The sequence below is a fragment of the Gallus gallus genome, chromosome Z (genome assembly GCF_016699485.2).
Source record: "Gallus gallus isolate bGalGal1 chromosome Z, bGalGal1.mat.broiler.GRCg7b, whole genome shotgun sequence".
In the NCBI taxonomy this organism is placed as follows: Eukaryota; Metazoa; Chordata; class Aves; order Galliformes; family Phasianidae; genus Gallus; species Gallus gallus.
Genome location: NC_052572.1, coordinates 63231271 through 63253055, shown reverse-complemented (window position 1 = coordinate 63253055; position 21785 = coordinate 63231271). Strand labels below are relative to the sequence as shown.

Below are 21785 nucleotides of genomic sequence, written 5' to 3'. Positions count from 1 at the left end.
GTCAGGGCTGACGGTACAAATACCATTTGTGAGGCTGTTTTGCTAGGGAAGGGTTCTTAAAGAGCCACGTAGTGGGGGGTAAAAAAAGCCTCAAACACCCAAACCCATGCATGTGAAGATCCCCAAACACTAACCCCAGCAGAGCTCCACCTCCCAGCCTGAGGGCTGCCCAGCAAGAGACTGAGAGCTGTGCTAATCCCTAATTGCATTTAATCTACTCTAGAAAAGGTTTGTTGATTTAGCTAGACAGGCAGATCAATGCTCATGTCGGTCCCAACTAGGCACGCTTAGAAGCAAAATAAAAGCCTCCAAAAGTGTAATTAATGGCAGTTTGGTGACCAAAGTACACTGATATAGAAAGCAGAATCTTCTTTCTTCAGTGCAACTGCATCTACAACCTATATGAGGCGCTCCAAAAGCAAGGCCTTCTATTTTATTTTCTTGGCAGAGGCCAATATAATCATGTTACAATCTTCAGAGGCAGATGTTGTCACACGAAAGTAGAGACTGAACCCTCTCACAAATATCCTGTTATATTCTCTTGCCCAGTGACAGATGGCAGCAGAGTGGCAGTCTGACAGAATGGCGTCTGGTACGGAAGTGCAAAGAATTTTCCAGTTACAAAAAATTGCATCTGAAGCAAAGGTGTGTCACTGAACTCCATGCAGAGAAACTGGCACACACTGACGCTGACCAATGCTTGCTGAACCAAACTGTGTTATTGTACTCTTTGTTGAAGTTTCCATGGAAATAAATAGAAGGCATTACTTTTGGAGTAACCTGCGTATATTATACATGTGTTTATATGCCTATATGCATTTTGCCATTTACATATATGTATATACATATGTGCACATCTATGTGTGCATGTACATAAGGGTAATGAGCATTCAAACTTTGGTCTTTGATAAAACAAGACATTTGTTGGCTGATATGATTGCACCAAACAAACAAACAAACAACAACAACAACAAAAAAAAACCCAAAACCAAAAAAAAAAAAAAAAAAACCCACCAAAGGCTGGTAAACTAAACCAGCATGGAGGAATTCTGTCATCCTCTTTCTGGAGATACTGCATGAGACAAGGAGGGGAACTACAAAAAAAAGTCTGCAGGAAAAGAGAGTTCTGTCTCTTATTTTTACTCTTGAAATATCATGGCACATTACCTGCTCTGGAAAAAGAATGACTACTTATGCAGTTATAATGGATCCCAAGGAGAAAGTGAACTGATACGCAAGTACAGTTAACTTGATGCTTTCTGGGATCAGAAACTGTCAGGATGGATTTGAGCAGGTCCCAGATGCAGTTTCCAGTCCCACTCATCCTCATGCCTGTATAGTGGTTAATTTGATTCTAAAGTGGGTTATTCATGTATGACATCTATTTTAACACTCGCATGGGGACTGCAGAGCCAACGTGAGGAGTTTGTCATCTGAGGGGCTACTGCTAGTATTATAGCAAAGAATACTAAAGAAAATGTCACTGAAACAAGTAGAATATTAAAAAACATGGCTGACAGAGCATAATAAACTTATAAAATCACCTCGACTTTTGGTCAATTTGAGGAATGGTTGCAATTTAATGAGTACTTCCAGGAGTCTCAAAATGAAATTTTCTGAAAAGCATAAATGTAACAAATGAACTTTTTAATAGTTTAGCCTCACTAGAACTGTTGTAGGCAGTAGAAATCTACTTCTAAGAAATCAGGTCATTGCCCTAATTAAATCTGACAGAGAGCACAGATAAAAAGCCTGCATTTAACATAGAACAATTTTGCACCTCTAACACACACTAATAGATTGCACTCCATAGAACCAGTGTCTTTGAATACTGTTGTCTACATCTGTAATCTATATGATTGAGGTATAGGCATGAGTCTGTGTTACATAAATGTAGAGCAAGAGCTGTTTTCCTTGTACTTACAGACTAATTGTGGCATTTAGCTCTGATCTCTTAGCAGCGCCAAGATGGAACAAGTTCTGCCAGGAGATGCCAGAGGCACTTTGCTCTCAGGGAGTCACAGCAACTCGGTTGTGCTTCTGGGGAACACTATTTAAGAAATGTGGTATTTTTATTGTGTGGGGAGAACAACTGAAGCAACAACACTTTTTGTTTTTACTTTTTTTTTTGGTCCCTCCAGCCTGTGTTCTATAACAGCATGTGTGAGGAGCTGGGGATGTGAAGAGGAATGCTTTATGGCTAAGAATCTGCTTGGGACCTCAGTTCTAGGTGAGCTTTACATGAGTCCAAGGGAACACCTGAACCCTGTCAGCTGTAATGCTGAATGTATCAGTGCTATACAAAGCCAAGTATGCTTTGGTCTAGACTTTGGCTGCAGGAAGAACTGCAGGTTCCTAACTTAAACAACTGGGGGAACAGAAGGAGATTACTAAAGTCTAATGTCTATATCCACAAATTTCCAGTCAACAGACTATGAGGCACAAAGTGGAGAGTGGCTGCAAAAGGTTGCAGCTCCTGGAAGTGAGGTGAGAGTAAATTGAAAAAACTAAAAATTAAAGAAAGAACTGAAAATGTGCTATGGCTGAGCAACATTCCTTACAGCTACTATGTGAGTTTGTGGATGACCTCTATTTCACAACTGGGACATCAAAGGCTGTAGAGCCAGATCATAGAATCATATAATCATCTGTATTGGAAGCGACCTTTAAAGGTTGTCCAGTGCAACCCTCCTGCTATGAACATCAGGTTGCTCTGTACTACAGACTCCATATCTGGATGCAGTACTCCAAGTGAGGCCTCACCAGTGCAGATTAGAGGCACAGAATCATACCTCCTTTGATGTGCTGACCATGCTTCTTTTGATGCAGCCCAGAATATGGCTGGCTTTCCAAGCTGTGAGGGCACACTGTTAGCTCACATCCAGTTTGCCATCTGCCAGTACCCCCCAAGTCCTTTTTGGCAGGGCTGTGTTCCATCCTTTTGTTCCCCAGCTTATACTGATAATGGAGATTTCTGCAATCCGTGTGCAATACCTTGCATTTGGCTTTGTCGAACCTCATGAGGTTCATCTGGGCCCACTCTTCAACCTTTTTGGGTCACTCTGGACCACACAGCTTGGTGTCATCTGCAGACTTGTTGAGGGTGCACTCAATCCCACTGTCAGTGTCACTGATGAAGATGTTGAAGAGTACCAGTTCCTGTACTGACCCCTGAGGGACACTTCTCATCACTGGTCTCTGTCTGGACATTGAGACACTGACCACCATTCTCTGAGTACAATTTCGCAACCAGCTCCTCATCCACTGAAAAGTCTACCCATCAAATCCATATCTTTCCAATTTGTAGAGAAGGATGTTATGGGCGAACATGTCAAAGGCCTTACTGAAGTCCAGGCAGATAACATCAGTGGCTTTTCCTTCTAACTGGTATTTATGCCATCATAAAAAGCCCCGAGGTTAATCAGGTAAGATTTGCCCTTGGTGAAGCCATGCTAATTATTCTATATCACCTCTCTGTCTCATGGGCTTGAGTATAGCTTCCAGAAAGTTCTGCTCCATGATCTTCCCTGGCACAGTGGGGAGGCTGACAGGTCAGTAACTCCCTGGATCATCCTTTCTACTCTTCTTAAAAATGGGTGCATCTGACTGCCATGACTTTTCAAATATCATTGAGAGTGGCCAAGTGACACATCAGACAATTCCATCAGGACTCTGGGATGCATCTCATCAGGACTCTTAGAATTAAGGATGTTCTGATTCCTCAGGCGGTCATGAACCTGATCTTTGCTTACAGTGGGAAGGGCATCCCTCCCCCAGTTCCCATCTTCTGAACTACCTACTTGAGGGCCATCACTAGTGAAGACTGAGGCAAAAAAGTTATTGAATACCTCAGTCTTCTCCCTGTCTGTTGTTTCTAGATGCTATTTAAGAGCTGAGAAATTCCCTTCATTTTTACTATAAAAGGACTGGCACACATATTTCGCTAAGGATTTAAAACTGGTTATAAGAGAAGAAAAAAAAGTCTTCAACACCAGTCCTTACTGCGAACACCTCTGTTGAAATGTCTCAAATTAGATTTTGTTGGGAAAAAAAAGACACTGGCACACTCATAACCCAGCATACTTTCCACTATAAACTCATTTCTAGTGTAAACTCTGAATGTACAAGCTATAAATAGCACCTTGCCTACAACATAGACTTTGTGTGCCCTGAATTCCAAAACAATTTTTAGACTTAAGCTGATTTCTTTCTTTACAATTTTTCATCACTCCTATCCTTTATTTATTTATTTATTTATTACTTTTTAATGAGATTTCATTAGTCTTTAAACAATATTTTCCAAGCAGGAAATAAAAAACGTGTCTTCAGTGAAAGGCCTTGCATTTTCTTCTCACTGAGAAATACAATTTCTTCTTGTGCCACAGCATAACCAATGGCAAATCCCAAGAGAACATCCAGAACTATAGTTCAGTATCCATGAACTCAATATTCAGCCTCCATGCTCACTTTGAACATTTTTTTTCTACTAAGCACCTCCACTTTGTCTGTTGATTGTGATTTTATCCAAAGCAATTTTTTTTTAGCTTTCCTCAAAGCCCTTCTTTCTCCCAATGAAAATCTGCAACCACTTTCCAGTGTGCTTTCATTTGCATGTTTGCCTCCAGCATAAGAGATGTCTTTTCCTGTGTTTACTTGGTAAGAAAATGGAGGAAAAAATCAAACTGCATGGACTTATCTAGAACATTTAGAATTAGACCCTCTGAATGTTCTAAAAGATACAAAACAACACTACTAAATGTAAAAAAAAAAGCAAACCCACAAACAACAACAACAACAAAGCAACCGAAAGTAAACCTTTCTAGCTTGCATCAAGGTATTTCAGATTGCTCGTTTTCAGTATTTTGCAGATATAGATGGCAGTAGTATCTGTGTAGGCAAATCTTCTACTTTGCTGTCCAACAGAAAAAAAGGAAAAGTGATCTAACTTTTCTGAGTTAGTAAGAGAGTAACAGATACTGTCAAAGACAAATATCGTTTGTTTTTTGCAAGCAAGAGGAATAGTTAAACAACACTGCCTGCACTTATCAGTCACTGAAGCCAAGGGTATGCGTTTCACATATCATACACAGCTTACTGCAGTGATATTGTAGAAACGGAATAAACGTTTTCAGCAGTGCAAGTTAGCTGAGGCAATATCATGGCTAGAAACTATTTTCTATCAAAGCAGTCCCTGATGGCATGTTACTTGTGGTCTCAAGGTAACTCTGAGCAGTGCCTCTGAGCAGTACACAAGATGCAGTCATAGCGCAGGTGCTATAAAGGGACTATGTTGCCATCTGTATGTATTGAAGTATTCAGAATTCTCTGCACACTAGAGAAGTAGAGATAATAAAAAGCAGTTTTATTTCCCTTTCTTTCAAAACTATCTTCCAGATTATAATCATAGAATGGCTTGGATTGGAAGGGACCTCAAGGATCATCAAGTTCAAGCTTTTACTTACAGTAAAAAAAATATAAAGATCATTTTTAATTTCCTTTCTAGTTTTACCAAACGACTTGGCACTAGTTGCCATCTCTGTAATGCCATGTATGATGTAGCAATGAAAAGCAGTGTGTAAGATCTAAACATTTTTTTAACAGTTGTGAAGAAAACTTACACAATATGAACTTGAGCTATGCAGCTCAGTGATTCTTGCCTGAATCTGCTACAGTGCGCATCATATCCACTCACAACAGGGATAGTCTTTGACTTTCCTGAAACTCCAAGGTCACATATGTCCTCTCCCAGATGCTAAATCCCATAATTCAATATCATATGTTATATAACCTAAATTCTCTAAAATTCCTGACATCATCCAGCCCATTAAGTATTATGTTTAAAATCACACAATGTCTTCGGTTGGAAGGAACATTGAAGATCACTGAGCTCTAATCCCCTGCCATGAGCAGGATTGCCACTCACCAAATGAGACTGCGCAGAGCCCCATCCAACTTGGCCTTGAATGCCTCCAGGAATGGGGTATCCACAACCTCTCTGGGCAGCCTATGCCAGCACCTCATCATTTTCTGAGTAAAAAACCCCTTTCTTGTATCTAATCTAAATCTGCTCTCATTTTCTTTAAAGCCATTCCCTTTTTTTCTTATCACTACACTCCCTGACGGAGTCCCTTCTCATCTTTCTTGTAGGCCCCCTTTATGTACTGGAAGACTGCAATGATGTCTCCCTAGAGCCTTCTTTTCTCCAGGCTGAACAACTTCAACTCACACCCTCAGCCTTCCTTTGCAGGAGAGATGCTCTCCAGCCCTCCGATCATGTTTGTGGTTTCTTCTGGACCCATTTTCCACATCTTTCTTGTTCTGGAGGCCCCAGATGTGATCTGTACCCCAGATGGAGCCTCACGAGGGCAGAGGAGAGAGGGACAATCCACCTCCCCCGCCCTGCTGGCCACCCCTCTTTTGATGCAATGCAGGATGCAGTTGGCCTTCTGGGCTGCAAGTACAATTAGCCACTCTTTGAATCTTTAACACAGAAAAGATCATTCACTCTAATAACTCAGTCCTTCCTTCAGCACTTGGAAGAATAAAACTGTGAGGACAATAGCAATCTGTCACCTAACCTAAGGAGCTAGGATTGAATACAAGACATTGATACAACATATGATGTTTGTGGCCTCAAAATAAATTATTTTACCTGCTTTGAATATGCAGTAAGATGTAGCTAAAAGTATTCCCATTAAGTTTGTGAATTTATAAATTAATCATTTCAGAATGAATATACTATAAAGGGAGAATGAAGTCAGAAAGTAAAATGCAGTCTTACTGGTCTCGGAGTCAATGAGCCAGAAGACATCATGCGCAATCTTTGCTGTAATTATTTACCATTTGTCAGGCAACTGTATTAACCTTTGGAGAAGCATACAGTAGAAAGTTAAACTGGTATTTGCAACAAAGTATGAGGCAGAAGTGCCTTGCCTTCTTTATTGGAACAATAATCTCATTGCTCAAAGCATTCTGACCAGATTGTTAGTTGCCTTCTACTTTATGAACTCTATTTGTTTCTTTGTAATTTATCCTAGGGTGAATAATTGCGGTTCCCTTGTATTGAAGTAGGTGCTAAAATGTTCACATCTAGCAGTATATAATTTTAATTGCTGCATGTATTTTACAAATCTAAATTATTTTCTGTACCTATATTCACATTTACATCTCCTTACTTTCTTGTAGTCTTTAACATGCAGCCATATCTTCTTTATTTGTAACAGTAGCTATCTGTAGTAGTACAAAAATTGCAGCCTTAAGCTATACAAATGCCAGAACCATTCCAGCTTCTAAAGAAATTGTTGCTTTGAGCTCAGTGAGTAGCTTGTTATTACTCAGTGTTGCACAAATGCTCATAAACACCTTGGAAACCAGAAGTTTAGCATAAAGACAATTACATGGCATCATGTGAACAGCAGTCCATGACCTATGTGTACTCTCCCTACACCTTCTCTGGTGTTCCTTCATTATAGTCACTGCCAAAGTCACTGGGGGTAGCCAGGATTAGATTGGCTTACACAAAGGCGTGCATATATATACCAGTACTTTCTGGGATACTATTACAAAAAGAAATACATATGGCATAGCATTATGCCTTGCTTGACTGGACTGGCTGTACGGCCATATTTTAGAGGTGTGATGAACTGATTGTGTTACCTACAGGAATTCATACCATCCCTGTGAAAAAGGTAGGCTTTATCAACCCATTTTTACAGAGATATGAGGCACTAAGAAGCTTGCAGCTTATACATGGTCAGAAAGAAAATTAACTGAGAAACTGAAAATACATATCTCAAGCAGCAGTAAAATTTCTCTACAGTAAAAAGTCCTAACTACTAAGTATTCTTTTCGTCCTCACTGAACATAATAAATAAGACATAACATCTAATATGTCTTCAGATGCCTCAATCTGAAACTGATACTGGGCTACGTTCCCCCTGCTAGTATATCAACCACAGCTCTCCTTTACACAGCAAGGAGTGAAGATGGCAAAAAGCACTCCCTCCAAATCCTTTGTGAGCACTCCATTATGCACTGAGAAATTCTCAGTCCCGGTGGCAGGGAGATATAAACATTAAGATGCCGGTCTTCAGAATTTCAGTGAAGTTACCTGACTTGTAATCACAGTATTTTCCTGCAGCAGAAAAATGACTGATTGTATCAGAAGAATATAGCAAGCACAAATTTATCCCAAATGGTCTATTCTGTGCCTGTGAACCTTTGGCTATTTTCTGCTCTTATTTTAATACAGAGGGGAAAAGAAAGTCAGAATCACGGACAAATCTGCTGGTTTATTTTCACTATCCATGCAATACACTACTTGGAATACATTTCAAGTCGTTTTGAGATTAAAGATAACACTTCAAAAGGCTCTTCTAGCACTGAATCAACCATGAAGTACTCATTGCTTCCTGAGTCAATCTAGAGATGCTCATCAGTTCAGTGCTGGAGAATTGCATTAAAGGTCAAATCCAAGAGCAATTAAGGGCTGCATGACAGAAAATAGAAGTGCCAACTGAGAAACATAATGCAAATGAGCTTCATACTTTCTGTATGTTGCCTTTCTTTGCTTCCTTCTCTAGATTCAGCTAAACACACATTAAACAGAGTTGTTCAACATTTGACAGGAGTAGTTACCATGCACAGTAGAGGAGAGCTTCTTCCTTACACACCTCTACTCCTAGTTGAGGTAAAGCAATATTTGACTTTTTTTTTCCTCTTTCTTTCCCTTTACTTTTGTCCTGCTTCCTCTTTCCTTGAATGACACCCAAAAATGCATCATTTTGTAGCATCTTCTTTTTCTTTATTCTTGTGGTTTTTGTACATCCAAACAGCCAAGAGAGAACCCATAGCTCACTTTAAGTGAAGTCAGTAAGTTAATTATCAGGTTAAAAATAGCTAAGATCTGTATCATGTGTATAGATAATGCACAAACAAATATGAATTTGAGTGTAAGAGCAGGAATCACAGAATCACAGAATAGCCGAGGCCTCTGGAGACTGTCCAGTCCAATCTGCCATCCAGTCTCTTCCAGGTTGGAGACACTACAACCTCACTGGGCAACCTGTTCCAGTGTTCAGTCACCCTCACAGTTATTCTTACATTGAGTCAGAATTTCTTTGTATGTCAGTATGGGTCCATTTCCTCTGAGATGAGAATGCCACTTTCAGCCTCATTAAGCCTGGTGATATAAGGAATTCTTTGACCAAACTGTGTGGTTAGGACTCTTCTAATTTACTTCAGGAGTTGATATTCAAGCTTTGTATTGTAAACACAGAAGTCAAAGAGGTTTTTCTTAGTGTAAATCAAGACTCTTATTCAATACAGTGATTTCAAAGCTGATGATCTAATAAAACAAACCTGCAAAATATGATAGGAATTACCAGAATTTGCTGTTACGCTTTCTAGGGCATCTGCTGTGTTTAAGCTTCCATGACAGAGAAATATGAACAAAATTCTCCTTGAGGTAAGACCACATACATTTTCTTACTGCTAAATTGTCCTTACTAAAGTCTGGGAAGAGCTTATAAACCTGTAAAGAACCTCCAAGACATCATCCCTTCATAAAAAAAGAACACGTGCATCCTAAAACTATGAGAATAGAGATGTAGCTGTTGAATAACAGAGTATTCTATTTGTCCTGTTGTTCAAATTTACTTGTACATTGAACAGTAATTGAATTTGCCAAACTTGGACTACAAAATAGGAAAATTCTTGCTTCTGCTTTTCCTCTGGAGAACAAAGACTAAATAAATTTCTCTGAAGCAGATACAATGGGACTGTGATTCCCCTACCAAAACAACTATTGCCACAGGTGGCATTTGTGTGGGCTTAGAAGACAGAAAACCAAAATTTATTGAACCAAGCTTGTTATCCTGAATTTCTAATGACTTTGGGTCATCAGTTTATTCAATCTTGATACAAGACATATGCTACATTGTTTGGTGCCAAAGGAATTCAAAGATGGTGTGCTTCCATACTGGAGACCCTGTGCCCCCTCTCTTCAGATACATTTGTTAGGGTGAGTTCTTGCCCTCCTACAGAAGGAAGGTTGTTTCATGAGATGACCATTTTGTACACTGCAAGTCATAGAAATATAGATCTGCTCAAATTCATAATCAACTGGAAATAAGCAGTCATATTTTTTCCAATATAATGTTAAGAAAAGGCCAGAGTCCAAACAAACAATTGCAGTAATTCAGTAATATTGCATTCCTCAGATAAAACAATAGAATTTAAATCTATCACCAGATGCGCCAGAAATTAAGTAAGTCACTCTTGCAACATGACTTGAGATGATCTATATCTCCAGCCCTGGAAATAAATGCTTGTGCATTAACAGTGTTTTCTATGAGTGTGGTATCTGATTGGCAACTATTATTTCTTGATAAGGTTCTATTCAATTCAGAATTTTTGTATATTTTGTTGTTCCATACTTCTTGAAGTACAATAAATCTACAGTTTCTATCAACTTGATATTCGAAATAAATTAACAGAGTGCTGTGATATACAGTAGTGAGAATGTATTTTTTGTCTCTACTACATCCAAGAACAAACTGCTTTTATCCTGGACTACAAACTATGAAAATTCATTAGCTTCCTTTCATTTTCTTAAGCACTCTTCTGCAAGTTCAGAGGCCGAAGCAACCTGTAACTATCAAAACTATCTTTTCCAGACAGTAGAGCTAAGGAAAGGTTGTCCAACAGAGAATAAGAGGAGGTCATCAACATCTGTGCATTGCATTTTGTCCAACTTTATACTGAAACAATGGAGATTTCAGAGGCTTTTCAGACAACCTAGGCCTGAATTTTCTCATCTTTATTATCAGAAATCTCTTTCATTAGTCTCTCTTCTTGCAACCATTACTTATCCTTTTGTCTGCTCTAGACATAAGAAACAGATTACTCACATTGTCTTTGTAGCACCTTCTTATAATTTAAAGACTTACTACGGCTCACCTTCAATGTATTCATCTTTAACTTAGACTTCACTAGTTGAGGTTTGTCTGTTCTTTATTTCAAGTTACCCAAACTATCATCTTTGTTTACTTTATTACTTTCTTTAGTTGATTTATACAGCTCTGAAGATACAGTGACTAACATTGGAAACAAGCTCAAATGGGACCTTAAGGTTTATTCAGCCTAGCACATCGTTTTCTTTCTGCCTGAGCTCACCACATGGTGTTTATTGAAAAGGGTTTTTTACTTTTCTTCCCTCCAGTTAGGTAATACCATTCAAAGCATGGCTTCCAAAATACAGTGAGTTCTCCCAGTTTTATGTTCTCTAACAATTTAAGTGTATCTTCTATTCTATTATCCAGGTAACTAATGAGAATACTGAAGAGCACCAAAACTGAATAACCCTGGCAAAATCCTATGTGGTAAGTGCTTCTGTTTTTACAGCGAGCTGTTGATTTTCTAACTGGTTTTGAAAACATGCCACACAAGTTTCATCAAGACAGTACCTGCCTGGCTTTATTTATGAAGATGTCACATATGCCACTAACACTCTCCCATCCTACTAGGGAATGCCCTAATGGATTTAGAAGATTTTCTTGTTGTCTGTTTTGATCAGCGTGGAACGTACATTAAAATACAGATGCAGTCAGATACAGAGCTTGCTTTTGAAAATTTAATAGTTGCATGCTTGTCTTAGCTGCTCATGAGGAAAAGAGGAAGAAATGCCTGGAAACTAGATGCAACAACCCATTGGCTGGAAGACCAGACAGTGACATTAAAGAGAACCTTCTGAGGCACATCAGTGAATGTTTCATTTTAATTTTGATTTACTCTGAGAAATTCTTGATGAAAAATTACCGTTTTTTTTTTTCCTGCTCTATTTCCCAGTTTGTATCATTGCTTATTTAGATGCACTGTTCCTTTTGCTGCCGTACATACATTCAGCTTCTACCTGCTCTTCTTTGTGTTTTTTTTTAGTATTTCATAAGACCAGCATGCCACACATCTGGAGTGCAAGTCTTTTTATTCTGATTTACAGGCTCAGAGGACCTGTGTTGAAAGACTCATAGCCTCTCTGTCTCCTACTATGTGCTCCTTTATGCTTGGAGCATAAAGACCACATGACCCCAAACCAGCAGTCATGCAAACATGCCATGGTAGGCACCATTTACCAAGTGAATGACTCTGAACGTTAAGCTTCTTGCTCTGGCATTCAGAGGTACTGACTTTTAAGTAAAAAAAGCTAGTTAATCTACTGACTTGTGTCTTTTTTTTTTCTCCATTTGCAACTACTTTTGAGAAAATAGATTTTCAGCTAGATTACAATGACTTATCAAATGTTTTAATCAATATTTAAAGCCATAGTAGGCTGTAGTTACATTTATCGATATTAACAGCTGAATTACCATCCTCTTTAGTTACTGTTTTACATGGGCAAAATCAGGAAAATATTTGATCAACATCTTTACTGTGTCCTATCAATTCTTGACTTGCAAGGGATGAACATTTAGTCCCCAAAAGGCATCAAAATCATGTGACATGATACGTGTCACCAAACATACCACCACATGCACAACCAGACAAACACACTGTCACCTCAGGAATATATTATTTCAGTACTCAGGTACACCACTGAAAATATGCTCAAATAAGAAAAAACAATCAACAAATGCATACAGCAACATCGTAACAGAAACAACATGCCCGCCTGTCTGACTTGCTCTCACTTGCTGATTCTGACCTCGTACACCTACTTGGAACGACACAGTCAAAGCTATTAAAGAAACAAGTTACAAACACTTGGCAAAAATTAGCATTTTGTTTCAGACATTTGGAAATCCTGAAACATAGTTTAGCTGAAAATAAAAGTTATATAAAGTACGAGCATGATATAAGGTATGAGCATAATTAAACTTGGGTTTTTTTTGCACAAAATAAAACAACTTGGAGCTTAATTACTGCATGAGCAGCATTTGAGTGCGCAGGAGTAAATTAGCTCAGGCAATAAGCAGGGCATAGCAGAAGGTGGCAGCACCATTAAAATCTGCCAAAATTGCAGCAGATATTAATCACTGCCATTTCAGAAAAAGAAGTACTGTACCTACTGTAACATGTTTTTTTCTCTGATATGATTCTTATACATCTCTTGGTTTGGACAAATATGATAATTATTCTGCAACTGTTACAAAACAGGAAATGCTGCAATGAACTTTCCCCATTTTTAGCCAGTATTTTTGATTTTTGTATATACTTAATATTATATATATATATATGTATATAGTAGAATTTTTAAATACTCAGAGTTGGGTTTTTCATTTGTTTTAAAATACGTTTATAGAACAAAACAACCAATACACAGACATTCTGGGGTGCAGCACATATTTTCTTAAATATTAGTAAACACATGAACAGTCATTAAGTTCCTACTGCAAGTTTTGAGATTTTTCTTTTTTATCAGACACAAGTTTTGTCCAACATTAAACTTGTAGTTCTTTGACACAGAGATTTCACGGGTGCAGGCCTTGATTTCTCCACTCCCTGTAAATAAATACTATTTTACTTAAAAGGACACTTTACTGACATCAGCTAAGTACTTAAGTTTCTAATAAACACATTTGCAGCTTAGGACGTTTGTGCACTGCCTTTCTACTGACCATTTGGAAATTATGGACACCATTCTGCAAAAAAGATGAATAGTTTTATTCACTGAGCCCTATCTGAGTTTCCATTGATTTGTGTGAATTACTGATGTATGTAAAGATGCTTTACATTGCTTTGCTGGATCAGAATCTAACAACACAGTGGTATTGTACCATGCCTTGCATATAAGATCTTCTAAAACAGAAGTGCCAAGCACCGATTGCCACTTACTAAAGGAACAATGAATCATCATTACTGAAATAATAGAGGGTAATAGCCTGTATGTGAAAAACTACAAATGACCAGTAACCTGCCATTGTAGGGAAAAAACACTAAAAATAAATAAATGGTATTTGCACGCGATGACAGTTTACCTCACTGCATAATGCACAAATGTTTATTGATACAATGCAGATGACATGGCATCCAGGCAGCGTTTGTTTTCTACTACCTAGATTTCTTCCAAACACATTTCTAATCTAACCTATCTCAATTGCCTGTATGTTCCTTGTAAGCTGTATGCATTTGAAGTGATTAGGGAATATTATTAATGGAAAGCTGTCTCAAGATAATGGCCTTCTGCTGCTAGACAAATGCCACGATGACATTTTTTGAAGCAGGAGGCATATATCCAGTCACATTCTTCTGGTCTTGTGATTTCATTTCTATAATGCCAGACAATTAATGATGTCGATCCTACCACGGCATAGCATCTGATGTGCCGTGCTCCAGGAAACGTCTTGGACTATGCGTGACGATGACTCTAGCGGAAAATGCAGTTCGAGGAGAGATTTCTGCCTTGCAATGCTCCCTTCACGACTGTCTGGGTTTGGTTCCCAGTTGCAGCTCCTGTGCTTCACAGTACGAGGCCAGGCAGAGTAAAAAGAAATGGTAGCTACCCTATGAACCATCAAATCAATTAGACTATTTGCTGCTGTGGTATTTTACCTTCCAAGGCTTTCATTTGTAAACTTCGCCTGATTAATGGAAAGGTGGAGCTCCTTTTCTCTTTCGCCATTAACTCATGCATCATATTAACAACCTCCTATAGCATTATTTCATGTAACTCTTGATAAATGTTTTCAAAGTAGTCAGTGGAGTCTTCATACAGATTACTGCTCTGAGATTTCTTAATGCATCTTTTAAATGTTTGTTTTCAGAGCCATTGATCATGTTCAGGATTTCCGCTCTGTTGTACTAATTGAAAGAAAACAACAGCAAAAAAAAAGCATTCTCAAAGCTAAGTAAATGAGAAGGACATGCAAACTGTTTGTTCTGCTAAGTGTGGACTTGCCATTTAATTTACTGTTCAGACAGTGATGAAAATCAGGAAGGAGTGAAGCACAGGGAACTACATTTCGCCAATTATTTTAATACGTCTTTGCTGTGGCAGCCATTGTGGCACTTACTTGAATAACGTAAGATGAGAACAATAGATGTTTCACTGCTTTTAGGTGCCTGGGAGAAGAGCTTTGATGGTGGTGAAATTACAAAAAACCCTATGAAGACAGAGCACACAAGCTGGTCGCGTAATATAAACAGCTACAAAATACATCCAGATTGATGCATGCTTGCTTAAAATCTTGTCATTTCACTGGATTCTTCAGAGTTATGATTATTATCATATTACTGACAGCACCTGAACATCTACTACAGAATAAACAGTGCACCAAACAGTGGACCAAAAAGCAATTTTCCTTTCTCTTTACTATTCCAAGAGTTAAGTGTGTGTGAGGTCCAAAGAAGGTGGAGATAAATGACACGCATTGGAAAAGAAGATGGAGAGGGGTTTTGACCTTTCCTTGGGCATCAGAAATAATCTGACATTTTCTCTGTCCATGCCTATGATTGACAACACATTTAGAAACAAGACAAGAGGAAGTTTAACAACAGCACATCCCAGATGATAACAGAGTTTTGGAAGGAGTTTTGAAATCCTTACTGCCAAACACAGATTATTCTGCCACAATATTTGCACAAAAAATCTCTTTGCTTTCTTCAGTAACAGCTTGGTATGTAAAACTAACTCTTAGATTCTCAATACTGAATGATTTAACAACTCTTCATAAACGATACCAGTGACTAATTACATTAAATAAAACTCAAACTGAATTTTAGCAGATATAGCAGGCACTTAGAAAGAAACTATTGAAAATGTGTTTTTCTTTCCTTTCTTTCTTTCCTTTTTTTTTTTTTTTTTTTTTTTTGTTAGCCGATAGCTTTTCATGGTAAAACTGAATAAAACCAACTGCTTAGAATTAAATTGCACCTGGATTAGTTACAGATGTTCAGGATTAAAATACATACACATTTGGAAAAACTATTCTCAGTATCCACTAGGTGGCACACAGTGACTGCCTTAAGGTCGCCTTATCTCCACAAAACCTCCCATTCATACAGCAGATAAAGAACTGCATTATTAATTTATACCACTGCATCCACTCTACACCTAATATTTGTTTAGCCAGCTGTTTCCTCTAATCCTCCTTAAACGCTATTGATTGAAATCCTGAGTATATTCAGACTTTTTCCCCCAAAGAACATTTTGTAACCTACAAATTACAAGCTACCTTTTCAAGTGCAGTACTGTATCCTACAGTTACTAACAGTGGAGACAGAATGTCTAATACTTCCTCACAAGCAACAGAAGCAGCTTGTAATATGAAAATGATTTCCCCCCCCTAAACTGTACTTTTCATTTTCAGGGAGTTTTAAGTAATGAAATACACTGTCAGGTTCACAATGAAATGTAGAAATGCGAAGTATTTCAAATTCCAAGGGTAGTTTAACCACTGCTTCAGTGCAACAGCAAATGGAAAGTAGAAATTATTAATTTCAATACTCACTCTTTAATCCTTGCACAAAATTGGAAAACTTTCAGTACATTTAAATATAAGTAATTACAAAGTCACTCTTCCTTTGAAGACCTCAATCACTTTTTAAGGTTGGTCAATATTATTTCCTGGCTTTTACTGGGGGGCTGGGAGGTTAAGTGACTTGATTAACTAAATATTGATACCAGCTCTTTTGGCTGCATACTGTGACCAACAGTGAACAACAATATTTCATTTGCTCACATTTCAGCATGAAGTCAGAGAGACTGACGAGCTCTCAGTGCAGCAGAAAATGCTTTTCTTGCCCTATCACAAATTGTAAAAACAGAGGTGCACTGCAGCATGACAGAGAAAGTCACCACCCTTTTCTGAAGCCTCTCTCCCACAACTTCAAACCTTTGTACTACCATAATTACTCTTCCTGCTTTTTAGAAGTTGCTAGTTGTTTTAGCTTTACTAACTGAAAATGAGAGGAAACTGAACATTAGGTTCATAAAGAAAGCGTGCTTTGCTGTGAATTACACTGGCAGTCATGTCTCTGAATAGGACACTGCTATAGATAACACTTTTCTTCATAATGACATGGACATTTTTCTCATTAGAATGTTTCTGAAGGTTATTAGGAAAACTGGCCTCTTGGCACATCTTCAGAGCAGACCAGGAGTGTCTTGATTATTACTTGGACAATTTTATTACTCAACTTGGAAAAGCTGCTCTTTAACAAATAAGTTCTCTTTTTGCTTTAACTGCTGTGTTTAAAAGCATCACAACTTAACTTTTTTCTTTCTCTTCCTTTCTGCTTTTATTTCTTCTTTCAATTTTCTCTTTTGTGCTTGTTACTAACTTTAATACAGCTGAGTACTTACAACGTAAGTTGAGGTTATGCTCTCAACTTACGCATTCAGAGCAACTCCACTTAGCTGTGTTCTACAGGAGTTGAAGATGTGCCACCATTAGATATGAAAAACCAAGGAAGCATGAGCTGTCTTTGTAGCACAAGAATTTGGCATTCTGTGTGACACTCGTTTATGTGAGAATGATGACTCCTGGTTCTCTCTGGAGGAGGAACTGGTAATAATTTTCCCATTTATGATGCATTTCTCTACATTCTATAAATGCTCAATCTTCAGAAAGTGTTTATTGAGAGGGTGTGTATTAGTCACACAGACTTCTTGAACCTATGTTTTCAGTTGCCATATTTCCTAAATTGTCCTAAAAAAAACCCAATAGGATTCTTTCCGTATTTAAACACTAAAATAGTCTTGTTAATCATTAATACATTAATACTTATCATTGTCAGTAATTCATAGGATTCTCCTGCACATAGTTAGGTTTCCAGAGCCTCCTGCAGGAATTATATCAATTTATGGCATCACACAACATATATAGGAATATATTATGACCTGAAAGATCCAAGCAGTAATTAATCTCCCTTTCTAATGATAACAATACATCTCCTAAATTTAAACCTGTAAATGCATTCAATCTGAACTTGCCACACAAGCTGTCATGCTATGAAAAACATTTTGACTGACACCTTTACAGGTATTTGACCAAGAAGCAAACAAATAGGCAGTCAGATGATAAAGTTATCATAGTGATGGACCAGCTAACTTGTAGATAGTTACACATTCATAATGCTCTGCCAACCAATCCATATTGATGACTTAAGATACAGAAACCTGTGCCAAATGTTGCTCAGGTTTTCTCTGATAAATAATAATAATAAAAAATAAATAGACAAATAAGACTTCAGCATGTAATTTATCACATCTTATCAAAATCTTTTTCCTTCCAAATGGAAGGTCTGCACTTTACACAAATCCACTTCCAGCCCTTGAAATTCTTGCTCAGTTCAGCATCCTCAGTTCTTGCATCCTAAAAACTTCTAAAAGCATCTAACGGAAGAGAATTCCTACAAGAAAGACAAATCTCTGTGAAATGTATAATCCCACAGGAGGAAGCTGTAGAGCAGAAGTATACAACTTTTGTACTTCAGACTGAATCTGCAGTTGCAATATGATCTCTCCTTTGGTAACACAGAGCACTTAAACACCCCGAACTTAGTCAGTTTCAATTCGTCTTTCACCCTCTCCCCCCCTTAGCTGCCAAACTAGATTGCTTGAAAGTCCTTTCAGTACAGCCCTGCAGCTGATGCTATAGTTGCTTACTGCATCCCCATCTGACTCAAAGCAATAAAGGAGCAAAAATCTTTCCCCAAAGTTTGATTATTTCTTTACCTTGTGTGGAGCTCCCAAGTCGAGATGCGCTCAGAACTCTCCAACAGTTTGAAACAGGACAGCGAAGTGCAGAGGAAGTTTATGGTGCTCACCTTAAGTTGGTGTGCGCGTGTGTGTGCCTATGTCCCGAGCGTCTCTTTGTGGCTCTGGGTGGCAGAGGACCTGATTGAGGGAAAAGAGAACCACTTTCTCACCGAGAGGAAAAGAAAAGCAACACGTCATAAGTTAAGTACGCCTCCAAGATGTCTTAATTACAGCTTAACGTGCTTTCCATTCAGACCCCAGGAATGAGAGGAAAAAATAAACCCACACACGCGGTCTGTCTCACTCACTCACACACAGTGTCCCAGCACGCTGTCCTGTTCCGCCAAGTCCCTGCCCCAGCCTCCGTGCCCCTCAGCTTCTGCCCTCCCAGAGCTGCACCTAAAAAAGCTCTGCACCGCACACCAGTCCCGAACTAAAAAAAAAAAAAAAAGAAAAAAAAAAAAAGAAAAAAAAAAAAAAAAGAACTGTTCCTCATGAAGGGATCATTGAATTTAGGGTGTGGGACACCCTGAGAAACGTGATACTTCTGACCACTTGCCTCTGCTCGCTCGCAGCCCCCCCCCCCCCCCCCCTTACTTGCCCCCACCCTGCCATTAGCTCCAAGGGTGGGAACGTGGTGGTTTCAGACAGGGAGAAAGTGATGCATGAAAGGCAGGGGTGTGCAGGGGTGGAAACAGCTGGACCTGACAGGATCCCCTTGTGCTTTTGTTTTACCTCACCTTCCAATTGAGCTATTAATCCAGGAACTGGGTCCAGCTTCTCTCATCACACCCCAATTACAGAGTGTGCCTTGCTTACCGAACTGGCACCACACAGCCCTCAGCTTCAGCAACTTCTGTTCCTAAGTATCCAATCTCTTAACACCACCTCAAGTCAAATTGGTCCTCCATCACCAAAAAATCTCTGGATTGTGCTGCATTTCACATCAGGAGACACACAGCATTCCAAAACATTTGGCTAAAATCTAAACAGCATTTGCCTTGAACCCCCTAAATCCCATGGCATGCAAAGCAAACACATTAAACTTTGCCTCTTAAAACTGCAGACAAAGGTGCCACAATTGCTTTGTTGCTAAATGTGATCATCATAAAAAAGCCCAACCACGCTCCCCCCCAGCCCCCTCCTGGCGAAAGAAAAAAGAAAAAAAAAGAAAAAAAAAGAAAAAAAAAAAAAGAGGAAGAAAGAAAAGAAAAAAGACCAGTCTTGATGCCTTGGAGAAATACTACTGCTTGGCAAATTGGGGCACAAATAATGTTATCTATATTGAAGACAAATGTTGTTGCTTTTCCTTCACTTGAAAAAAAAAATACAGCTCTTGATGTCTGATCCTCCACCAAGAAGTAAGAAATTTATGCACAATTTCTCAACTTCTAAATTCTTCTAGATTAGAAAACCCAGGTAACCCAGGCAACTTGGTCTTGCAGATTCATTTCATCCCATTCTCCCCCTTTCACAAATGCTAAATGGAAACGCGTAGCTGTGTTAGATCCACTGCAACTCTCTAACATCATTTTTCAGTGCGGACCCTGCTAGGCTTTTATCATTGTGGGTGTCAAACTCTCAGCCTGCACCATCAAAAGAGACTGCAGCTCATCAATCCTCCCTGATCAGGAAATGCCAGAGCCTGCACATCCTGGTGCAAAAACACTCCTGACGCCGCTGGTTCCACCAGAGTCACCACACAGGGGTCAACCACTGCTGTGTCTAATCAGCAACTTCACAGTGGACCTCATTTAAAAATAATAAGAAGAAAAAAAAAGAAAGGAATTCTGCCTAGATATATGAAGGTGGTTGTTCATGGCTATTACTGAGGCATTTCAGTACTTAAATGGGGCTTATAAATGAGATGGAAGGCAACTGCAGATAGTGCTAGTACAAGGGAGGTGGCTTTAAACTGAAAGAATGGAGATTTAGATTAGGGGAGATGAAAACAAAATGCTTTACCCAGAGGGTGGTGAGGCCCTGGCACAGCTGCCCACAGAGCTGTGGGTGCCCCATCCCTGGAGGCGCTGAGGGTCGGGCTGGGTGGGGCCCTGGGCAGCCCTATCTGGGGGTGCAGCCTGCCCGTGGCAGGGGGTTGCAGCTGGTGCGCTTTAAGGTCCCCTCCAACCCAAGCCATTCTGAGATTCCATGATAATAAAAATACACATTCACAGTTCTCTGGCCTAGGTGAGGTCAAGAGCTGTCGTGGAAAGGCTGCCCCGGAGCCCTTTGCCTCGTGCCGGGCAGGAGGCCCTGACGCAGCCAGGCTGGGCCCCGCTCCGGGCGGGGAAAGCATAGCAGAGGGGTCTCTCAGACACCGGCCCTGAGGCGGACCCGGACCGCACCACCCGAACAAAGAGACGTTTCTTCGCGGAGGTGGACGGCCGCTCCGCACCGCCCCGCTACTTCCCGCCTCCTGCCAGCGGCCTCCGCCGGAGAGGAAGCAGCCTCATATTTCAATAACAGAGGGGGCTTTGATGGGGCACGGAAAGAAAACACACCCATGGCGGCGGGGGGGCGGAGGAGCGGGGGAGGCGAGGCGAGGCGAGGCGAGGGGCGGGGCGGGGCGGGCCGGGCCGGGCCGTAGCCTTCCCCTCCGCGTAGGGATGCGGAGTTAACGGCTGGGTAGCTGGCGGGCGTGGAGCTCACTGGGCTCGCTGTCTGCCGGCCATCCTCGCACATCTGCCCCACTTTACTGGGTTGCTCCTGCGGCCGTGAAGGCCCCGCCGAAGGAAGCGCTGAGACAGTGACCCTCAATGCGCGTTTGCTGAGTTTTAACGCTCTTCCTTCCGATGTTCCCATTCCCAGCCCTTCTCGTTTGGTTGTTTGTTGTTTTTGTCTTCTGCACTACACAACAACATGAAAAGACATGAAAAGCCTTTTTTTTTTCCTCCTCCTCTCCCCCTCCACTTCTTCTTCCTCGTGTTAATAAACAAACAAACAAAAAAAAAAATGTAAAAAGGTGATGCCAGCTGCAGCATTGAAAGGGCTGAAGAAATAGATATCCAGGCAAAGCCATGGCAGTGACAGGAGTGGCTCCCAGAGGTGATGGGCTCATAGCAGTGAGTCTTAGGGGCGCGGTTTG

General features: G+C 39.9%; 1 protein-coding gene across 4 annotated transcripts in view; it reads right to left on the bottom strand.

The window, feature by feature from the left end:
- HAPLN1 (hyaluronan and proteoglycan link protein 1) overlaps positions 1-19109 on the bottom strand; it is a 103506-nt gene extending 84397 nt beyond the window's left edge. The window contains exons 1-2 of one of the 4 annotated variants that reach the window (XM_040655465.2): positions 19006-19109; positions 18766-18835 (exon numbers count right to left, since the gene is read on the bottom strand). The gene's annotated coding sequence lies outside the window, so the exon portion shown is untranslated. Of the gene's footprint in view, positions 1-18673 lie in introns of all 4 variants that reach the window. The other 3 variants (NM_205482.3, XM_046905275.1, XM_015280598.4) reach the window with 3 other exon arrangements.
- Positions 19110-21785: the final 2676 nt, after the last annotated feature.